Genomic DNA, 19181 nt, shown 5'->3' with positions numbered 1-19181 from the left:
CTCCTGTCAGCTTGAACAAATTGTGTAATGTATGAGATTCCTTTGTCGTTGCGTTTGTTGTTCTCTTTTTTTCTTTACGAGCAGCCATAGCGTTGCATGTCATAATTTAGAAAGTGCATTTCATGTGCATGTGTGTGTGCGTGCCTTTGTGTGTGCGTTGCGTGACCACACCTCTTAGATGAATTAGAATCCATTGAATCACCGACTTTTACCTGATGGCAGGAATGAGGGCTGTTGAGTGGAGAAGGGGTGCACATACAGTATGCAGAAAGCTATTTGGACAGGCGTCTTCTTGGCTGTCAGCTTCGATTACGAGGCGAGGTGTCATCTCGGTAACACAGCTGAGTGCAGATGGCAGAGAGTATAAGATGGCTCACCGACTTAAACAATGATTAATGAACAGAGATGGAAAACAAATTGCATTGGACTATTGGAGGCAGAGAATTGTTTTTCTGGAAATGTTAATTGTGTCTGCCAGGCCACTACTGGGCGAGGGGGATGGGTGAGGGCAGCAACAGATCCAAGGGGATCCGATATGAAGTCTACTATCCTCCCTGGACTGATTATCAGGGTTCCTCACACATTAAGCACTGTCAATACCACAACACCTTGGCTGAAAGACTTCTGACTACATATTGTGAAAACCAAAGCAGGTATTTTATGATGAATCCCATTAAGAATTCCATAAGTTAGGGTTAATTATAATTGCAGTATAAATGACATTACTGTGAAAAAACATAAACTTGCGGGTGTTGATATAAGCTTTGCGTATGCACTGCTTATGAATGGGCTATTAACGGGATATGAATGTCTTATGAAGTCTTTATGTAGGCACTCAAATAATGTGTTACCATTGCCGAATACCGTCTTTACAGACCTGCTCCACTCAGCATTAGATCTTTTCTTTACAAAGTTTTTATTGACCAAGCTTCCAATTTATATTGCCATATTTAGCCCATATAGGGATGCCATAGTCCCACAAGGAAGCAGCCCCAGTCTGTATGACACTTCAATATCTTGTCCATTGTTCATTAACTGGCGTGGTGTTATCATTATCTAAATGTCCTGTACCATAGGCATTATAATAATAACGATGTCCAATGTTCAGCAATATTGTAATAATAATAGTGTTCCTTTTATCCAATTAAGAGGGTGTCCTCATCATTGTCTTATGCTGAGGGCAGCATCATAGCCATTGTGCATGGATAGCATTCCTGAATATTGAGCCAGTCAAATTAGGGATAGCTTGTATCTGTCGTTTCATCTCCTTGTGTGTTGGGCTTGATGTGCTTCTCCAAGAAGTCTTGAGCCTCCTTGGCAGTGGAAAACGTGTGTTGTATTCGGGAAGGTCAAGATGAGTTTTGCCCAGTGAATGAAGCCGCATCTCAGGTTTAGCTTGCGTGGCTGGGGTCTCACCTCGTTGTAGGTCGCCCTCTGTTTTAGCAGCTCGACACTAAGATCTGGCTAGATGCTGAACCTCTTCTCAGCATAGGTCAGAGCCCCCGATTCTGCTGTGAGGAGAACAATTTGCAGTTTATCTTCAAAACTGTGGATTCGTACAATCATACACCGAGATCCGTTGTGGAGAAGACCTGTGTGGTGCGCAATGTTAATCAGCGTTATGGGACCCAGCTTCTCCTGCCCAAACAGTTCATAGAAAAGATCGCTCATGAAGGAAGTTGGGTTGCCCGCTTCCACAACAGCTTCAAGTCCTGTGACCGTCATATTTATTTTATTGGAATGATTTTTGAGTGATTCTTTTTTGGGGGAGATTGATTTCCCGTTCTAGCTTAGTTCGTGCTGTTTCCATATCACATTGGCCGCTGTCTCCAAACTTTCCACTTTAGTTGAGTAGGTAGTGCAAGAGATTAATTTACCGGTTTTAATTGCAAGTCGAGGTAATTTCCTCACGAACAATCTCTCGATAGTAGCTGCCAATGCTTTCTGTTGTCGGGTGTTGAGAGCTGCCATGTTCCCACAGGTGAATTTGCGAACAGATTATGCTAGCTGCTGGATCAAAATAGACCTGCTCGTTTTTACTTGTAATACAGTGAATATGGTGTTAAGCTTATAATTATTTGGTAAAATAAGTAGTTATTTTTGCAAAAGAAAGCCACGAGAAAGCCATGCGTTTCAATGCATGCCACCAGAAACCATGATTTCACTCAGCATTGTCTCTTATAATAATAAGTGATTATAAGGTATGATAGAAGGCACCCTATTCTATTTGTAATTATTGTAGGTGGTGCAGCTGCAGTATTTAGGGAGATAATAATTCTTCTGCAACATTTTTTTCATTGCAGGGTGATCATTTAAGAGCATCATCCACTCATCAGAGTAATCAGGGTAGAGTGATTAGTGAAAATCCAACAGCTGCCTCATTAAACTATTGGCTTTATTGGCAACACATGGTGACAGCTAGCTGCCTCATAGGACCATGAGAGAAAAATTACTTCACCTTAGGAATGCAAAGGTGACAGGTAGTTTAGACTGGAGATTATGTATGGCCAAATACGCATGAAGAAAATCCTTTGCACCAAATGGCCCATACTGTTATTCAATGTATCAAGCTTGACCAAAGTGTAAGGTCATTGTCATAGTGCACTGAGGGCATGGAAAAGTTTAACCTGAAATCTGGAAATGCTGGTTACATCCATTCTACTTAGCCACACTGCAATGTGTTTATAGTCCACAGTGGAGGTGGAGCTTGATAACTAAACGTGCGGACCACAATCTCTAAAATCTCAATCGCAAATATTGACAGCCCATTTTTTTTGTGTGTGTGTGATCTATCTAATGCACAAATTAGCACCATAAAGTAGAAGTTAGCCTCATGGCAGCAGTAGAAGGGTACATGTAATAATGTTTGATAAAATAAAGGCTAATTCTCTGAGCCCAGTTGTTCCCTGAGCACAACAAGCACAACACAGAGATCCTACTGGGTTGATGAGCTCAATCAGTGAAATTATGAAAATATGATTTGGTCACTATAATGACAGTATGTAAACTACTTAGCCAGTATTGTAAAATAAGTCATTTTATAATTACGACTGCTACACCATAGTCTAATGGTGGATGTTTTGTTTTGAGATAAGTAGGCCTGCTGTGATTTTGTGATGACTCGGTTAATTACTTTTGTTCTAGTGCTTCTGAGAACTGCTGTGTAAACTGCTGTCAGCTCCTCCTTCTTGGGGTCTTATGGTGCACTGTAGTATCTTTCACAGTTGATGCCAAATCAGTGCCAAGTAAGACATCATTATGTGTACTAAATCAGAAAGTGTAAAGTAAAACATCAGGTACACTGACTAGAATCTGTTTAGGGCATTCATATTACAGTATTTCAAGTTCAGTGTGTGCTCCTTTTATAGTGATCACATCCATGTAGGACAATTTGATCACTATAAGTGGTTGATCACTAAAACCCACATTCACTATAAACGGAGTGCACTTTCTGAAGAGAACACTATGGAGGATGTCCTTGTGAAATGACATGGTGGTTGGTGAGTGTGAAGGATTTGGCCACGGTGCTGTTCTGAGCTGCGTTGGAGATGGTTGGAGAGCGCTGTTCCCCTGCAGAGTCTAACCATCTGAAGAGGAATACACCATGTGGATACACTGATGCACTGCTCACGTGCAAGACATCCCCTCCCTGTCTGTCCCACTGTTAACACTTCCCGTGATATAAGCCAGAGCTTTGTTTGTGTCCAGAATGAACAGTTGGGCTGTGCAAACAAGAGCAACTGTTTACACAGTAGTGATTTAATATTAGTGTGTGTGTGTTTCCTGATGGTGCTGTGTACACATGCCTTATGTGTGCACACTGAGTCAAAGCCATGTTAAACGTGTGTAGCTCAAATCACACAGTGTGTGATTGTCATGCCAAAACAGATCACCATGATCCCTGTCTCACTGTCTTGCATTTTTGGGAATGAAGGCATTGTTTGCTTCTGCCTCCTTTATTTGACAATTTACATATTGTTTGCTAGAATAAGCTACATGAAATGTTGATATTTCCCACCAAAAGAGTGGTATATATACTACATACACAATACATGCATGTGCCTTTATGAGTCTTCTCTATTGCTCACGTGTGCAGAAAGAGACTACTCATAAGAAGGGTTGCAAAAATGTGTGCTCTTTCTGTGCACCGTGGTGGTCCGGTAAGGAGTGGGGCTGGTTAGGCCGTTCTGTCTCAGGGTTTCAGGATGCCTACAACGAAGCTCCTATAGGTTCTCATTAATCCCCTTGTCAAAAGAGCTGTGTGTATATTTGTGTTATCTTCTGTCTAGGGCTAGATAGGCCATGGTGGTCAGGTGCATTATCAGTATGTCTACCCTCTGCTTTAGTAAAAGGACTTCATCCACAGTTTGACAATCCACAGGCTGGGTGGGGCGGCAGGTAGCCTAGTGGTTAAGAGCGTTGGGCCAGTAACCGAAAGGTCGCTGGTTTGAAAGCCTGAGACTAGGTGAAAAATCTGACAATGTGCCCTTGAGCAAGGCACCTAACCCTAGTCGATCTGGATAAGAACATCTGCTAAATGACTAAAATGTATATGTGGATAAGCAGAGTGCCTATACTTAGATTTTTAAAATGTCGATTTTTATACTTGAGCTACATTTTTTAAATGAGTAATTTAAGTTATTTCGAGTCCTTTTTATGTCCATAGAACTTGTAAATGTGACATTTCACTTCAAGGATTGAGAACATGATTTCTTTGGTGATCATGATGACACAAGGCTAAGCCAAGGAATCTGGGTTATTCAGTCATGTGGGCCAACTACTGTATCTGCAGTTTTCTTTGCTCTTTGTTTATGTAAAAATGACTTTAGTATATAGGTCACAACATTACTGTGGTACTATGTCGTTATTGGACTAGGCTTAGGCTGCTGTTTGTTGTGTATGAAAAGCAATTGCAGGCTCAGCAAATGTGTGGTATTTTCTTTTACCACAGTTGCGCTGTTGAAAAGGTGCAACATTGCATCAAAAACCATACCCATACTTGAAATTAGAACATGCTGGAATCAGAATCTTGTTTACAATAGTTTTTATATCTGTCCAATGTCTGTTGGATATCTGTCCAATGCTCTAGGACTGTTAAATGGTTGACATGAGCAGTTAGTCAACGAGAATACCCACCCAACAATGAATATTCAAAATACATAGCATTATCATGTATATGGCCACATCTGGGGAGCCCAATCATGTGACATGAGGCTTTATACAATCACCCTCTTTCTCAATCTCCCCCTGAAAGAGTGTACTTCACTCTGAAAGATGGTACCTGACAGGTCTGCCTATTCGCTTCCCTAGCAACCCTGTCTTCCTCCACCACCACCGAGCCTGTCATATTAACTAGCACCTGATCATGGTTCTAAGCCTTGTGATTACACACTTAGATGATCAGAATAACACCTTAAACAAGTGGTGGATATCTTTCAATGTTTCTCTCACACCTGTCAAATGTGCTTAGCTTCAGGAAGATTAGGTTGTATATTTAAGGGCATGTATTCAAAATGTGAGTAAGATTTCTGATCTGGGATCAAGTCCTCCGCTGTCCATATCATTTTTTATTCATTATTATCTAAAAAGCTAAACTAATCCTATACCAGCACTCTTTCTGAATACAGGCCCTTTTTACTTTTTTATTTATTTCACCTTTATTTAACCAGGTAGGCCAGTTGAGAACAAGTTCTCATTTACAACTGCGACCTGGCCAAGATAAAGCAAAGCAGTGCGACACATACAACACAGAGTTACACGTGGGATAAACAAAAGTACAGTAAATAACACAATAGAAAATACACTGCTCAAAAAAATTAAGGGAACACTTAAACAACACAATGTAACTCCAAGTCAATCACACTTCTGTGAAATCAAACTGTCCACTTAGGAAGCAACACTGATTGACAATAAATTTCACATGCTGTTGTGCAAATGGAATAGACAACAGGTGGAAATTATAGGCAATTAGCAAGACACCCCCAATAAAGGAGTGGTTCTGCAGGTGGGGACCACAGACCACTTCTCAGTTCCTATGCTTCCTGGCTGATGTTTTGGTCACTTTTGAATGCTGGAGGTGCTTTCACTCTAGTGGTAGCATGAGACAGAGTCTACAACCCACACAAGTGGCTCAGGTAGTGCAGCTCATCCAGGATGGCACATCAATGCGAGCTGTGGCAAGAAGGTTTGCTGTGTCTGTCAGCGTAGTGTCCAGAGCATGGAGGCGCTACCAGGAGACAGGCCAGTACATCAGGAGACGTGGAGGAAGCTGTAGGAGGGCAACAACCCAGCAGCAGGACCGCTACCTCCGCCTTTGTGCAAGGAGGAGCAGGAGAAGCACTGCCAGAGCCCTGCAAAATGACTTCCAGCAGACCACAAATGTGCATGTGTCTGCTCAAACGGTCAGAAACAGACTCCATGAGGGTGGTATGAGGGCCCGACGTCCATAGGTGGGGGTTGTGCTTACAGCCCAACACCGTGCAGGACGTTTGGCATTTGCCAGGGAACACCAAGATTGGCAAATTCGCCACTGGCGCCCTGTGCTCTTCACAGATGAAGCAGGTTCACACTGAGCACGTGACAGACGTGACAGAGTCTGGAGACCCCGTGGAGAACGTTCTGCTGCCTGTAACATCCTCCAGCATGACCGGTTTGGCGGTGGGACAGTCATGGTGTGGGGTGGCATTTCTTTGGGGGGCCACACAGCCCTCCATGTGCTCGCCAGAGGTAGCCTGACTGCCATTAGGTACCGAGATGAGATCCTCAGACCCCTTGTGAGACCATATGCTGGTGCGGTTGGCCCTGGGTTCCTCCTAATGCAAGACAATGCTAGACCTCATGTGGCTGGAGTGTGTCAGCAGTTCCTGCAAGAGGAAGGCATTGATGCTATGGACTGGACCGTTCCCCAGACCTGAATCCAATTAAGCACATCTGGGACATCATGTCTCGCTCCATCCACCAACGCCACGTTGCACCACAGACTGTCCAGGAGTTGGCGGATGCTTTAGTCCAGGTCTGGGAGGAGATCCTTCAGGAGACCATCCGCCACCTCATCAGGAGCATGCCCAGGCGTTGTAGGGAGGTCATACAGGCACGTGGAGGACACACACTACTGAGCCTCATTTTGACTTGTTTTAAGGACATTACATCAAAGTTGGATCAGCCTGTAGTGTGGTTTTCCACTTTAATTTTGAGTGTGACTCCAAATCCAGACCTCCATGGGTTGATAAATTGGATTTCCATTGATTGTTTTTGTGTGATTTTGTTGTCAGCACATTCAACTATGTAAAGAAAAAAGTATTTAAACAGATTATTTCTTTCATTCAGATCTAGGATGTGTTGTTTAAGTGTTCCCTTTGTTTTTTTGAGCAGTATATATATACAGTGTGTGCAAATGGAGTAAGGAGGTAAGGCAATAAATAGGCCATAGTAGCGAAGTAAACACAATTTAGCAAATGAACACTGGAGTGATAGGTGTGCAGATGATGATGTGCAAGTAGAAATACTGGTGTGCAAAAGAGCAAAAAAGTAAATTAAAACAATATGGGGATGAGGTAGGTAGTTGGATGGGCTATTTACAGATGGGCTGTGTACAGCTGCAGCGATCCGTAAGCTGCTCAGATAGCTGATGCTTAAAGTTAGTGAGGGAGATATAAGTCTCCAACTTCAACGATTTTTGCAATTCATTCCAGTCATTGGCAGCAGAGAAATGGAAGGAAAGGCGGCCAAAGAGGTGTTGGCTTTGGGAATGACCAGTGAGAGATACCTGCTGGAGCGTGTGGGTGTTGTTATGGTGACCAGTAAGCTAAGATAAGGAGGAACTTTACCTAGCAAAGACTTATAGATCACCTGGAGCCAGTGGGTCTGGCGATGAATATGTAGTGAAGGCCAGCCGACAAGAGCATACAGGTCGCAGTGGTGGGTGGTATATGGGGCTTTGGTGACAAAACTGATGGCACTGTGTTAGACTGCATCCAATTTGCTGAGTAGAGTGTTGAAGGCTATAAATGACATCGCCGAAGTTGAGGATCGGTAGGATAGTCAGTTTTACGAGGGTATGTTTGGCAGCGTCAGTGAAGGAGGCTTTGTTGCAAAATAGGAAGCTGATTCTAGATTGCATTTTGGATTGGCGATGCTTAATATGAGTCTGGAAGGAGAGTTTACAGTTTACAGGAAGGAGAGTCTAGCCAGACACCTAGGTATTTGTAGTTGTCCACATATTCTAAGTCAGAACTTTCCAGAGTAGTGACGCTAGTCGGGCGGGCAGGTGCGGGCAGCGATCGGTTGAAGAGCACGCATTTAGTTTTACTAGCGTTTAAGAGCAGTTGGAGGCCACAGAAGGAGTGTTGTATAGCACTGAAGCTCGTTTGGAGGTTTGTTAACACAGTGTCCAAAGAAGGGTCAGATGTATGCAGAATGGTGTTGTCTGCGTAGAGCTGGATCAAGGAATCACCCGCAGCAAGAGCGACATCGTTGATATATACAGAGAAAAGAGTCAGCCCGAGAATTGAACCCTGTGGTACCCCCATAGAGACTGCCAGAGGTCCGGACAACAGGCCCTCCGATTTGACACACTGAACTCTATCTGAGAAGTAGTTGGTGAACCAGGCGAGGCAGTCATTTGAGAAACCAAGGCTGTTGAGTCTGCCGATAAGAACACGGAGATTGACAGAGTCGAAAGCCTTGGCCCGGTTTATGAAGACGGCTGCACAGTACTGTCTTTTATCGATGGCGGTTATGATATCGTTTAGGACCTTGAGCGTGGCTAAGGTGCACCCGTGACCAGCTCGGAAACCGGATTGCACAGCGGAGAAGGTACGGTGGAATTCGAAATGGTCAGTGATCTGTTTGTTAACTTGGCTTTCGAAGACTTTAAAACGGCAGGGCAGGATGGATATAGGTCTATAACAGTTTGGGTCTAGAGTGTCACCCCCTTTGAAGAGGGGGATGACCGCGGCAGCTTTCCAATGTTTAGGAATCTCGGACAATACGAAAGAGAGCTTGAACAGACTGGTAATAGGGGTAGCAACAATGGCGGTGGATAATTTTAGAAAGAGAGGGTCCAGATTGTCTAGCCCAGCTGATTTGTATGGGTCCAGGTTTTCAGCTCTTTTAGAACATCTGCTATCTGGATTTGGGTGAAGGAGAAGCTCGGGAGGCTTGGGCAAGTGGCTGCGGGGAGTGCGGAGCTGTTGGCCGGAGATGGGGTAGCCAGGAGGAAAGCATGGCTAGCCATAGAGAAATGCTTATTGAAATTCTCGATTATTGTGGATTTATCGGTGGTGACAGTGTTTCCTAGCCTCAGTGCAGTGGGCAGCTGGGAGGAGGTGCTCTTATTCTCCATGGACTTTACAGTGGAGTTAGAGCTATAGGATGCACATTTCTGTTTGAAAAAGCTAGCTTTCCTAACTGCTGGTTTAGAGAATGCCAAGAGTGTGCAAAGCTGTCATCAAGGCAAATGGTGGCTATTTGAAGAATCTCAAATATAAAATATATTTTTTTATTTGCTTTTTTTGGTTACTACATGATTCCATATGTGTTATTTCATAGTTTTGATTTCTTCACTACTATTCTACAATGTAGAAAATAGTAAAAATAAAGAAAAACCCTTGAATGAGTAGGTTTGTCAAAATGTTTGACTGGTACTGTAGATCAGACATGGGAACAGAGTACTGTTTGGACTTAAGCTTGCAGGGTAGCTCTTTGTCTGTGTGTTACAATATACATCCTTTTCATTACTGAGGTTTGAGCCCTGGATGATGTAAGCCTGTGTTAATTCTGTGTGGACAATGCAGGCTTTGTTCCATGCCCTTTGGTACTGCACTAAAGCAGTGTATGTTCTAATATGTGACCTCTACCATTGTAGAACGTTGAGAATTTGCCTCTTTGTTTGTTAGTATAGAGCAATGGCGAGGGAGTGGGTGGAGAAGAGGAGAGGAGGTTATGTTTAATTCCATTTGAATAGATTTGTAGATTTCTTCTCCTTGAACTTTTATTTGTTCTCGTTTCATAAAGTTACTAAGTTCCCTCGTAACCCGTGGAGATTTTAGTGACCTCTTATGTTGAGCACAGAGGGTTGTTTCAAAGCAACCACTGGACCTGCAGCAAAGACTGTTAAGTATTGTAGCTACTTACTGTCCGTCTAAAAGGAGATCAAAAGACAGATTTCTACCTCACATCATAGTAGAGTCGATATATATGGAGAGGAAGACTGTGGTTAGAAGTAATCAGCATTTTAGCATCCTTCAACAATAAGCTGAGACCAAAAATATACTAAAGACAGGAAGAAGAGACACGCAGCATTTGTTTTACTCTGCTTGATGACCTATTTCAGGTGCATTAGTTCCATGCGAAAATTATCAAAGCATGTTAACAATGTACATATTTGATTTGTCAGATACAGTGCCTTCGGAAAGTATTCAGACCCCTTGACTTTTACTAAACATTTTTTTAAAGTTACAGCATTATTCAAAAAAAAATAATACTTATTTTTTATTTCTCCTTTATTTAACCAGGTAGGCTAGTTGAGAACAAGTTCTCATTTACAACTGTGACCTGGCCAAGATAAAGCAAAGCAGTTTGACACATACAACAACACAGAGTTACACATGGAGTAAAACAAACATACAGTCAATAATACAGTAGAAAAATAAGTCTATATACAATGTGAGCAAATGAGGTGAGATAAGGGAGGTAAAGGCAAAAAAGGCCATGGTGGCAAAGTAAATACAATATAGCAAGTAAAACACTGGAATGGTAGATTTGTAGTGGAAGAAAGTGCAAAGTAGAAATAGAAATAATGGGGTGCGAAGGAGCAAAATAAATAAATAAATAAATACAGTGGGGGAAGAGGTAGTTGTTTGGGCTAAATTATAGATGGGCTATGTACAGGTGCAGTGATCTGTGAGCTGCTCTGACAGCTGGTGCTTAAAGCTAGTGAGGGAGATAATTGTTTCCAGTTTCAGAGATTTTTGTAGTTCGTTCCAGTCATTGGCAGCAGAGAACTGGAAGGAGAGACGGCCAAAGGAGGAATTGGCTTTGGGGTTGACCAGAGAGATATACCTGCTGGAGCGCGTGCTACAGGTGGGTGCTGCTATGGTGACCAGTGAGCTGAGATAAGGGGGGACTTTACCTAGCAGGGTCTTGTAGATGACCTGGAGCCAGTGGGTTTGGCGACTAGTATGAAGCGAGGGCCAGCCAACGAGAGCGTACAGGTCGCAGTGTGGGTAGTATATGGGGCTTTGGTGACAAAACGGATGGCACTGTGATAGACTGCATCCAGTTTATTGAGTAGGGTATTGGAGGCTATTTTGTAAATGACATCGCCGAAGTCGAGGATCGGTAGGATGGTCAGTTTTACGAGCGTATGTTTGGCAGCATGAGTGAAGGATGATTTGTTGCGAAATAGGAAGCCAATTCTAGATTTAACTTTAGATTGGAGATGTTTGATTTGAGTCTGGAAGGAGAGCTTACAGTCTAACCAGACACCTAGGTATTTGTAGTTGTCCACATATTCTAAGTAAGAACCGTCCAGAGTAGTGATGCTGGACGGGCGGGCAGGTGCGGGCAGCGATCGGTTGAAGATCATGCATTTAGTTTTACTTGTATTTAAGAGCAGTTGGAGTCTACGGAAGGAGAGTTGGATTAAAATGGATTAAATATATACTGCTCAAAAAAATAAAGGGAACACTTAAACAACACATCCTAGATCTGAATGAAAGAAATAATCTTATTAAATACTTTTTTCTTTACATAGTTGAATGTGCTGACAACAAAATCACACAGAAATAATCAATGGAAATCCAATTTATCAACCCATGGAGGTCTGGATTTGGAGTCACACTCAAAATTAAAGTGGAAAACCACACCACAGGCTGATCCAACTTTGATGTAATGTCCTTAAAACAAGTCAAAATGAGGCTCAGTAGTGTGTGTGGCCTCCACGTGCCTGTATGACCTCCCTACAACGCCTGGGCATGCTCCTGATGAGGTGGCGGATGGTCTCCTGAGGGATCTCCTCCCAGACCAGGACTAAAGCATCCGCCAACTCCTGGCCAGTCTGTGGTGCAACGTGGCGTTGGTGGATGGAGCGAGACATGATGTCCCAGATGTGCTCAATTGGATTCAGGTCTGGGGAACGGGCGGGCCAGTCCATAGCATCAATGCCTTCCTCTTGCAGGAACTGCTGACACACTCCAGCCACATGAGGTCTAGCATTGTCTTGCATTAGGAGGAACCCAGGGCCAACCGCACCAGCATATGGTCTCATAAGGGGTCTGAGGATCTCATCTCGGTACCTAATGGAAGTCAGGCTACCTCTGGCGAGCACATGGAGGGCTGTGCGGCCCCCCAAAGAAATGCCACCCCGCACCATGACTGACCCACCGCCAATCCGGTCATGCTGGAGGATGTTGCAGGCAGCAGAAAGTTCTCCACGGCGTCTCCAGACTCTGTCACGTCTGTCACGTGCTCAGTGTGAACCTGCTTTCATCTGTGAAGAGCACAGGGCGCCAGTGGCGAATTTGCCAATCTTGGTGTTCTCTGGCAAATGACAAACGTCCTGCACGGTGTTGGGCTGTAAGCACAACTCCCACCTGTGGACGTCGGGCCCTCATACCACCCTCATGGAGTCTGTTTCTGACCGTTTGAGCAGACACATGCACATTTGTGGCCTGCTGGAGGTCATTTTGCAGGGCTCTGGCAGTGCTCCTCCTGCTCCTCCTTGAACAAAGGCGGAGGTAGCGGTCCTGCTGCTGGGTTGTTGCCTCCTCCACGTCTCCTGATGTACTGGCCTGTCTCCTGGTAGCACCTCCATGCTCTGGACACTACGCTGACAGACACAGCAAACCTTCTTGCCACAGCTCGCATTGATGTGCCATCCTGGATGAGCTGCACTACCTGAGCCACTTGTGTGGGTTGTAGACTCCGTCTTATGCTACCACTAGCGTGAAAGCACCGCCAGCATTCAAAAGTGACCAAAACATCAGCCAGGAAGCATAGGAACTGAGAAGTGGTCTGTGGTCCACACCTGCAGAACCACTCCTTTATTGGGGGTGTCTTGCTAATTGCCTATAATTTCCACCTGTTGTCTATTCCATTTGCACAACAGCATGTGGAATTTATTGTCAATCAGTGTTGCTCCCTAAGTGGACAGTTTGATTTCACAGAAGTGTGATTGACTTGGAGTTACATTGTGTTGTTTAAGTGTTCCCTTTATTTTTTTGTGCAGTGTATATATTTTTGTTACAATCTACACACAATACCCCATAACAACACGGCGAAAACAGGTTTTTAGATTGAAAAAACACAAATATACCTTTACATAAGTATTCAGAGCCTTTGCTATGAGACTCGAATTTGAGCACAGGTGCATCCTGCTTCCATTGATCATTCTTGAGATGTTTCTACAACTTGATTGGAGTCCACCTGTGGTAAATCCAATTCATTGGACATGATTTGGAAAGGAACACACCTGTCTATATAAGGTCCCTTCAGTTGACAGTGCATGTCAGAGCAAAAACCAAGACATGAGGTCGAAGGAATTCAAATCAAATCAAATCAAATACAGTTTTATTTGTCACGTGCCGAATAAAACAGGTGTTGTATACGTGAACTGCTTACTTACAAGCCTTAATCAACAATGCAGTTCAAGAAATAGAGTTACGAAAATATTTGCTAAATTAACTAAAGTAAAAAATGTAATAACTTTTTAACACAATAAAATAACAATCACGAGGCTATGTACAGGAGGTACCGGTACCGAGTCAATGTGAGGGGGGTACAGCTTAGTCGAGGTAATTTGTACATGTAGGTAGGGGGGAAGTGACTATGCATAGATAATAAACAGCGAGTAGCAGCACTGTAAAATAAATGGGTGGGTCAATGTAAATAGTCCATTTGGTGGCCATTTGATTAATTGTTCAGCAGTTTTATGGCTTGGGGGTAGAAGCTGTTAAGGAGCCTTTTGCACCTAGACTTGGCGCTCCGGTACCACTTGTCGTGCGGTAGCAGAGAGAACACAGTCTATGACTTGGGTGACTGGAGTCTTTGACAATTTCTGACACCGCCCAGCACATACACTACCTTTCAAAAGTTTGGGGTCACTTAGACTTGTCCTTGTTTTTGAAAGAAAATAAACATTTTTGTCCATTAAAATAACATCAAATTGATCAGAAATACAGTGTAGACATTGTTAATGTTGTTAATGACTTTTGTTGCTGGAAATGGCAGATTTTTAATGGAATATCTGCATAGGCGTATAGATGCACATTATCAGCAACCATCACTCCTGTGTTCCAATGGAACTATGTTCCTGTGTTCTAGTGTTCCAATTTTAGCTTAATCCAAGTTTATCATTTTAAAAGGCTAGTTGAGTGTTAGAAACTCTTTTGCACTTATGTTAGCACAGCTGAAAAATGTTGTCCTGATTAAAGAAGCAATAAAACTGGCCTTCTTTAGACTAGTTCTGGAGCATCAGAATTTGTGGGCTCGATTACAGGCTCAAAATGATCTGGGGTTTTCGGGATGATGTGAGCTATGACCAGCCTTTCAAAGCACTTCATGGCTACTAGTGTGAGTGCTACAGGGTGGTAGTCATTTAGGCAGGTTACCTACACTTTCTTGGGCACAGGGACTATGGTGGTCTGTTTGAAACGTTTAGCAATTACAGACTCAGTCAGGAAGAGGTTGAAAATGTCATTGAAGACACTTGCCAGTTGGTCCGCACATGCTCTGAGTACACGTTCGGGTAATCCGTCTGGCCCCGCGGTCTTGTGAATGTTTAAAGGTCTTGCTCACATCGACTACGGAGAGCGTGATCACACAGTCATCCGGAACAGCTGGTGCTCTCATGCATGCTTCAGTGTTGCTTGCCTCAAAGCGAGCATAAAAGGCATTTGGCTCGTCTGGTAGGCTCGCGTCACTGAGCAGCTCATGGCTGGGTTTACCTTTGTAGTCCATAATAGTTTCCAAGCCCTGCCACATCCGAGGAGCATCAGAGCCAGTGTAGCAGGATTCAATCTTAGTCCTGTATTTTCCCTTTGCCTGTTTGATGGTTCGTTGGAGGGCATAGCGGGATTTCTAATAAGAGTCCGGATTAGTGTCCCGCTCCTTGAAAGATGCAGCTCTAGCCTTTAGCTCGGTGCGGATGTTGCCTGTTATCCATGGCTTCTGGTTGGGATATGTACATACGGTCACACTGGTACTTCCTGCTTTAGTTTTTGCTTGTAAACAGGAATCAGGAGGATAAAAATATGGTCAGATTTGCCAAATGGAGGGCGAGGGAGAGCTTTGTATGTGTTTTTTTCTATAATATCTGTGTCTTCGTTCAGCCACGACTCAGTGAAACAAATGATATTACAGTTTTCAATATCCTGTTGGTAAGATAGTCTTGAATTGTCCGTAGAGCTCAGAGACAGGATTGTGTCGAGGCACAAATCTGGGGAAGGGTACCAAAACATTTCTGCAGCATTGAAGGGCCCCAATAACACAGTGGCCTCCACCATTCTTAAATTCAAGAAGTTTGGAACCACCAAGACTCTTCCTAGAGCTGGCCGACCCGGTCAAAATGAGCAATTGGGGGAGAAGGGCCTTGGTCAGGGAGGTAACCAAGAACCAGATGGTCACTCTGAAAGAGCTCTAGAGTTCCTTTGTGGAGATGGGAGAAACTTCCAGAAGGACAACCATCTCTGCAGCACTCCACCAATCAGGCCTTTATCGTAGAGTGGCCAGACGGAAGCCACTCCTCAGTAAAAGTCACATGACAGTCCGCTTGGAGTTTGGCAAAAGACACCTAAAGACTCTCAGAGCATGAGAAACAAGATTGTCTGATCTAATGAAACCAAGATTGAACTCTTTGGCCTGAATGCCAAGCGTCACATCTGGAGGAAACCTGGCACCCTCCCTACGGTGAAGCATGGTGGTGGCAGCATCATACTGTGGGGATTTTTTTCAGCGGCAGGGACTGGGAGACAAGTCAGGATCGAGGCAAAGATGAACCGAGCGAAGTACAGAGAGACCCTTGAGGAAAACTTGCTCCAGAGCACTCATGACCTCAGACTGGGGAGAAGGTTTACCTTCCAACAGGACAACGACGCTAAGCAAATCAAATCAAATCAAATTGTATTGGTCACATACACATGGTTAGCAGATGTTATTGCGAGTGTAGCGAAATGCGTATGCTTCTAGATCTGACAGTGCAGCACTATCTAACAGGTAATATCTAACAATTCCACAGCAAAATCCTAATTTCTAACAAATTCCACAACAAAACCTAATACACACAATCTAATAAAAGAATGGGATGATATTATACAAGTATAAAATATATGGATGTGCAGTGACAGAGCGGCTAAGATAAAATAGATAATAAAGAATAGATAGTGAAGGATACAGTATACAGTATATACAGTTGAAGTCGGAAGTTTACATACACCTTAATCAAATACATTTAAACTCAGTTTTTCACAATTCCTGACATTTAATCCAAGTAAAAATTCCCTGTCTTAGGTCAGTTAGGATCACCACTTTATTTTAAGAATGTGAAATGTCAGAATAATAGTAGAGAGAATGATTTATTTCAGCTTTTATTTCTTTCATCACATTCCCAATGGGTCAGAAGTTTACATACACTCAATTAGTATTATTGCCTTTAAATTGTTTAACTTAGGTCAAACGTTTTGGGTAGCCTTCCACATGCTTCCCACAATAAGGTGGGTAAATTTTTGCCCATTCCTCCTGACAGAGCTGGTGTAACTGAGTCAGGTTTCTAGGCCTCCTTGCTCGCACATGCTTTTTCAGTTCTGCCCACACATTTTCTATAGGATTGAGGTCAGGGCTTTGTGATGGCCACTCCAATACCTTGACTTTGTTGTCCTTAAGCCATTTTGCCACAACTTTGGAAGTATTCTTGGGGTCATTGTCCATTTGGAAGACCCATTTGCGACCAAGCTTTATCTTCCTGACTGATGTCTTGAGATGTTGCTTCAATATATCCACATCATTTTCCTACCTTATGATGCCATCTATTTTGTGAAGTGCACCAGTACCTCCTGCAGCCAAGCAACCCCACAACATGATACTGCCACCCCCGTGCTTCACGGTTGGGATGGTGTTCTTCGGCTTGCAAGCCTCCCCCTTTTTCATCCAAACATAACGATGGTCATTATGGCCAAACGGTTCTATTTTTGTTTCATCAGACCAGAGGACATTTCTCCAAAAAGTACAATCTTTGTCCCCATGTGCAGTTGCTTCCTTGCTGAGCGTCCTTTCAGGTTATGTCGATATAGGACTCGTTTTACTGTGGTTATAGATACTTTTGTACCTGTTTCCTCCAGCATCTTAACAAGGTCCTTTGCTGTTGTTCTGGGATTGATTTGCACTTATTGCACCAAAGTACATTCATCTCTAGGAGACAGAACGCATCTCCTTGCTGAGCTGTATGACGGCTGCGTGGTCCCATGGTGTTTATACTTGCGTACTATTGTTTGTAGTTCGGGTGGTTATTGTCCTTGATGATCTTTTTTGCCTTCCCGTGACATCGGTGTTGTAGGTGTCCTGGAGGGCAGGTAGTTTGCCCCCGGTGATGCGTTGTGTAGACCGCACCACCATCTGGAAAGCCCTGCGTTTGTGGGCGGTGCCATTGCCATACCAGGCTGTGATACAGCCCGACTGGATGCTCTCATTTGTGCACCTGTAAAAGTTAGTGAGGGTTCTTGCGCCTTCGTCACTACACTGTCTGTGTGCGTGGACCATTTCAGTTTGTCGAGGAAATTAAAACTTTCCACCTTCTCCACTGCTGTCCCATCGATGTGGATAGGGGGGGGGGCTCCCTTTGCTGTTTCCTGAAGTCCACGATCATCTCTTTTCTTTTGCTGACGTTGAGTGAGAGGTTATTTCCCTGACATCACACTCCGAGGGCCCTCACTTCCTCCCTGTAGGCTGTCTTGTCGTTGTTGGTAATCAAGCCTAACACTGTAGTGTCGTCTGCAAACTTCATGATTGAGTTGGAGGCGTGCATAGCTACGCAGTCATGGGTGAACAGGGATTACAGGAGAGGGCTGAGAACGCACCCTTGTGGGGCCCCAGTGTTGAGGATCAGCGAAGTTGAGATGTTGTTTCCTACCTTCATCGCCTGGGGGCGGCCCGTCAGGAAGTCCAGGACCTAGTTGCACAGGGTGGGGTCGAGACTCAGGGTCTCAAGCTTAATGATGAGTTTGGAGAGTACTATGGTGTTGAATGCTGATCTGTAGTCAATGAACATCATTCTTACATAGGTATTCCTCTTGTCCAGATGGGATAGGGCAGTGTGCAGTGTGATGGTGATTGCATTGTCTGTGGACCTATTGGGGCGGTAAGGAAATTGGAGTGGGTCTAGGGTGATAGGTAGGGTGGGGGTGATATTGACTAGTCTCTCAAAGCACTTCATGATGAAAGAAGTCAGTGCTACGAGGCGATGGTCATTTAGTTCAGTTACCTTAGCTTTCTTGGGAACAGGAATAATGGTGACCATCTTGAAGGATGTGGGGATAGCAGACTGGGATAGGGATTGATTGAATATGTTGGTAAACACACCAGCCAGCTGGTCTGCGCATGCTCTGAGGATGCGGCTAGGGATGCCGTCTGGGCCGGCAGCCTTGCGAGGGTTAACATGTTTAAATGTTTTACTCACGTCGGCCATGGAGAAGGAGAGCCCACAGTCTTGGGTAGCGGGCCGTGTCGGTAGCACTGTATTGTCCTCAAAGCGCGCAAAGAAGTTGTTAATTTGTCTGGGAGCTAGACGTCGATGTCCGTGACGGGGCTGGTTTTCTTTTTGTAATCCGTGATTGTCTGTAGACCCTGCCACATACGTCTCGTGTTTGAGCCGTTGAATTGCGACTCCACTTTGTCTCTGTAATGACGCTTTGTTTGTTTGATTGTCTTACGGAGGAAATAACTACACTGTTTGTATTCGGTCATGTTTCCAGTCGCCTTGCCATGACTAAATGTGGCGGTTCGTGCTTTCAGTTTTGCGTGAATGCTGCCATCAATCCACTTTTTCTGATTTGGGAAGGTTTTTATAGTCACAGTGGGTACAACATCTCCTATACACTTCCTTATAAACTCGCTCACCGAGTCAGCGTATACGTTAATGTTATTGTCTGAGGCTACCCGGAACTTATCCCAGTTGACGTGATCAAAGCAAT

This window comes from Salmo trutta, chromosome 7, assembly GCF_901001165.1.
Source record: "Salmo trutta chromosome 7, fSalTru1.1, whole genome shotgun sequence".
NCBI classification, from domain to species: domain Eukaryota; kingdom Metazoa; phylum Chordata; class Actinopteri; order Salmoniformes; family Salmonidae; genus Salmo; species Salmo trutta.
Note: the sequence above shows the minus strand (reverse complement) of the source record.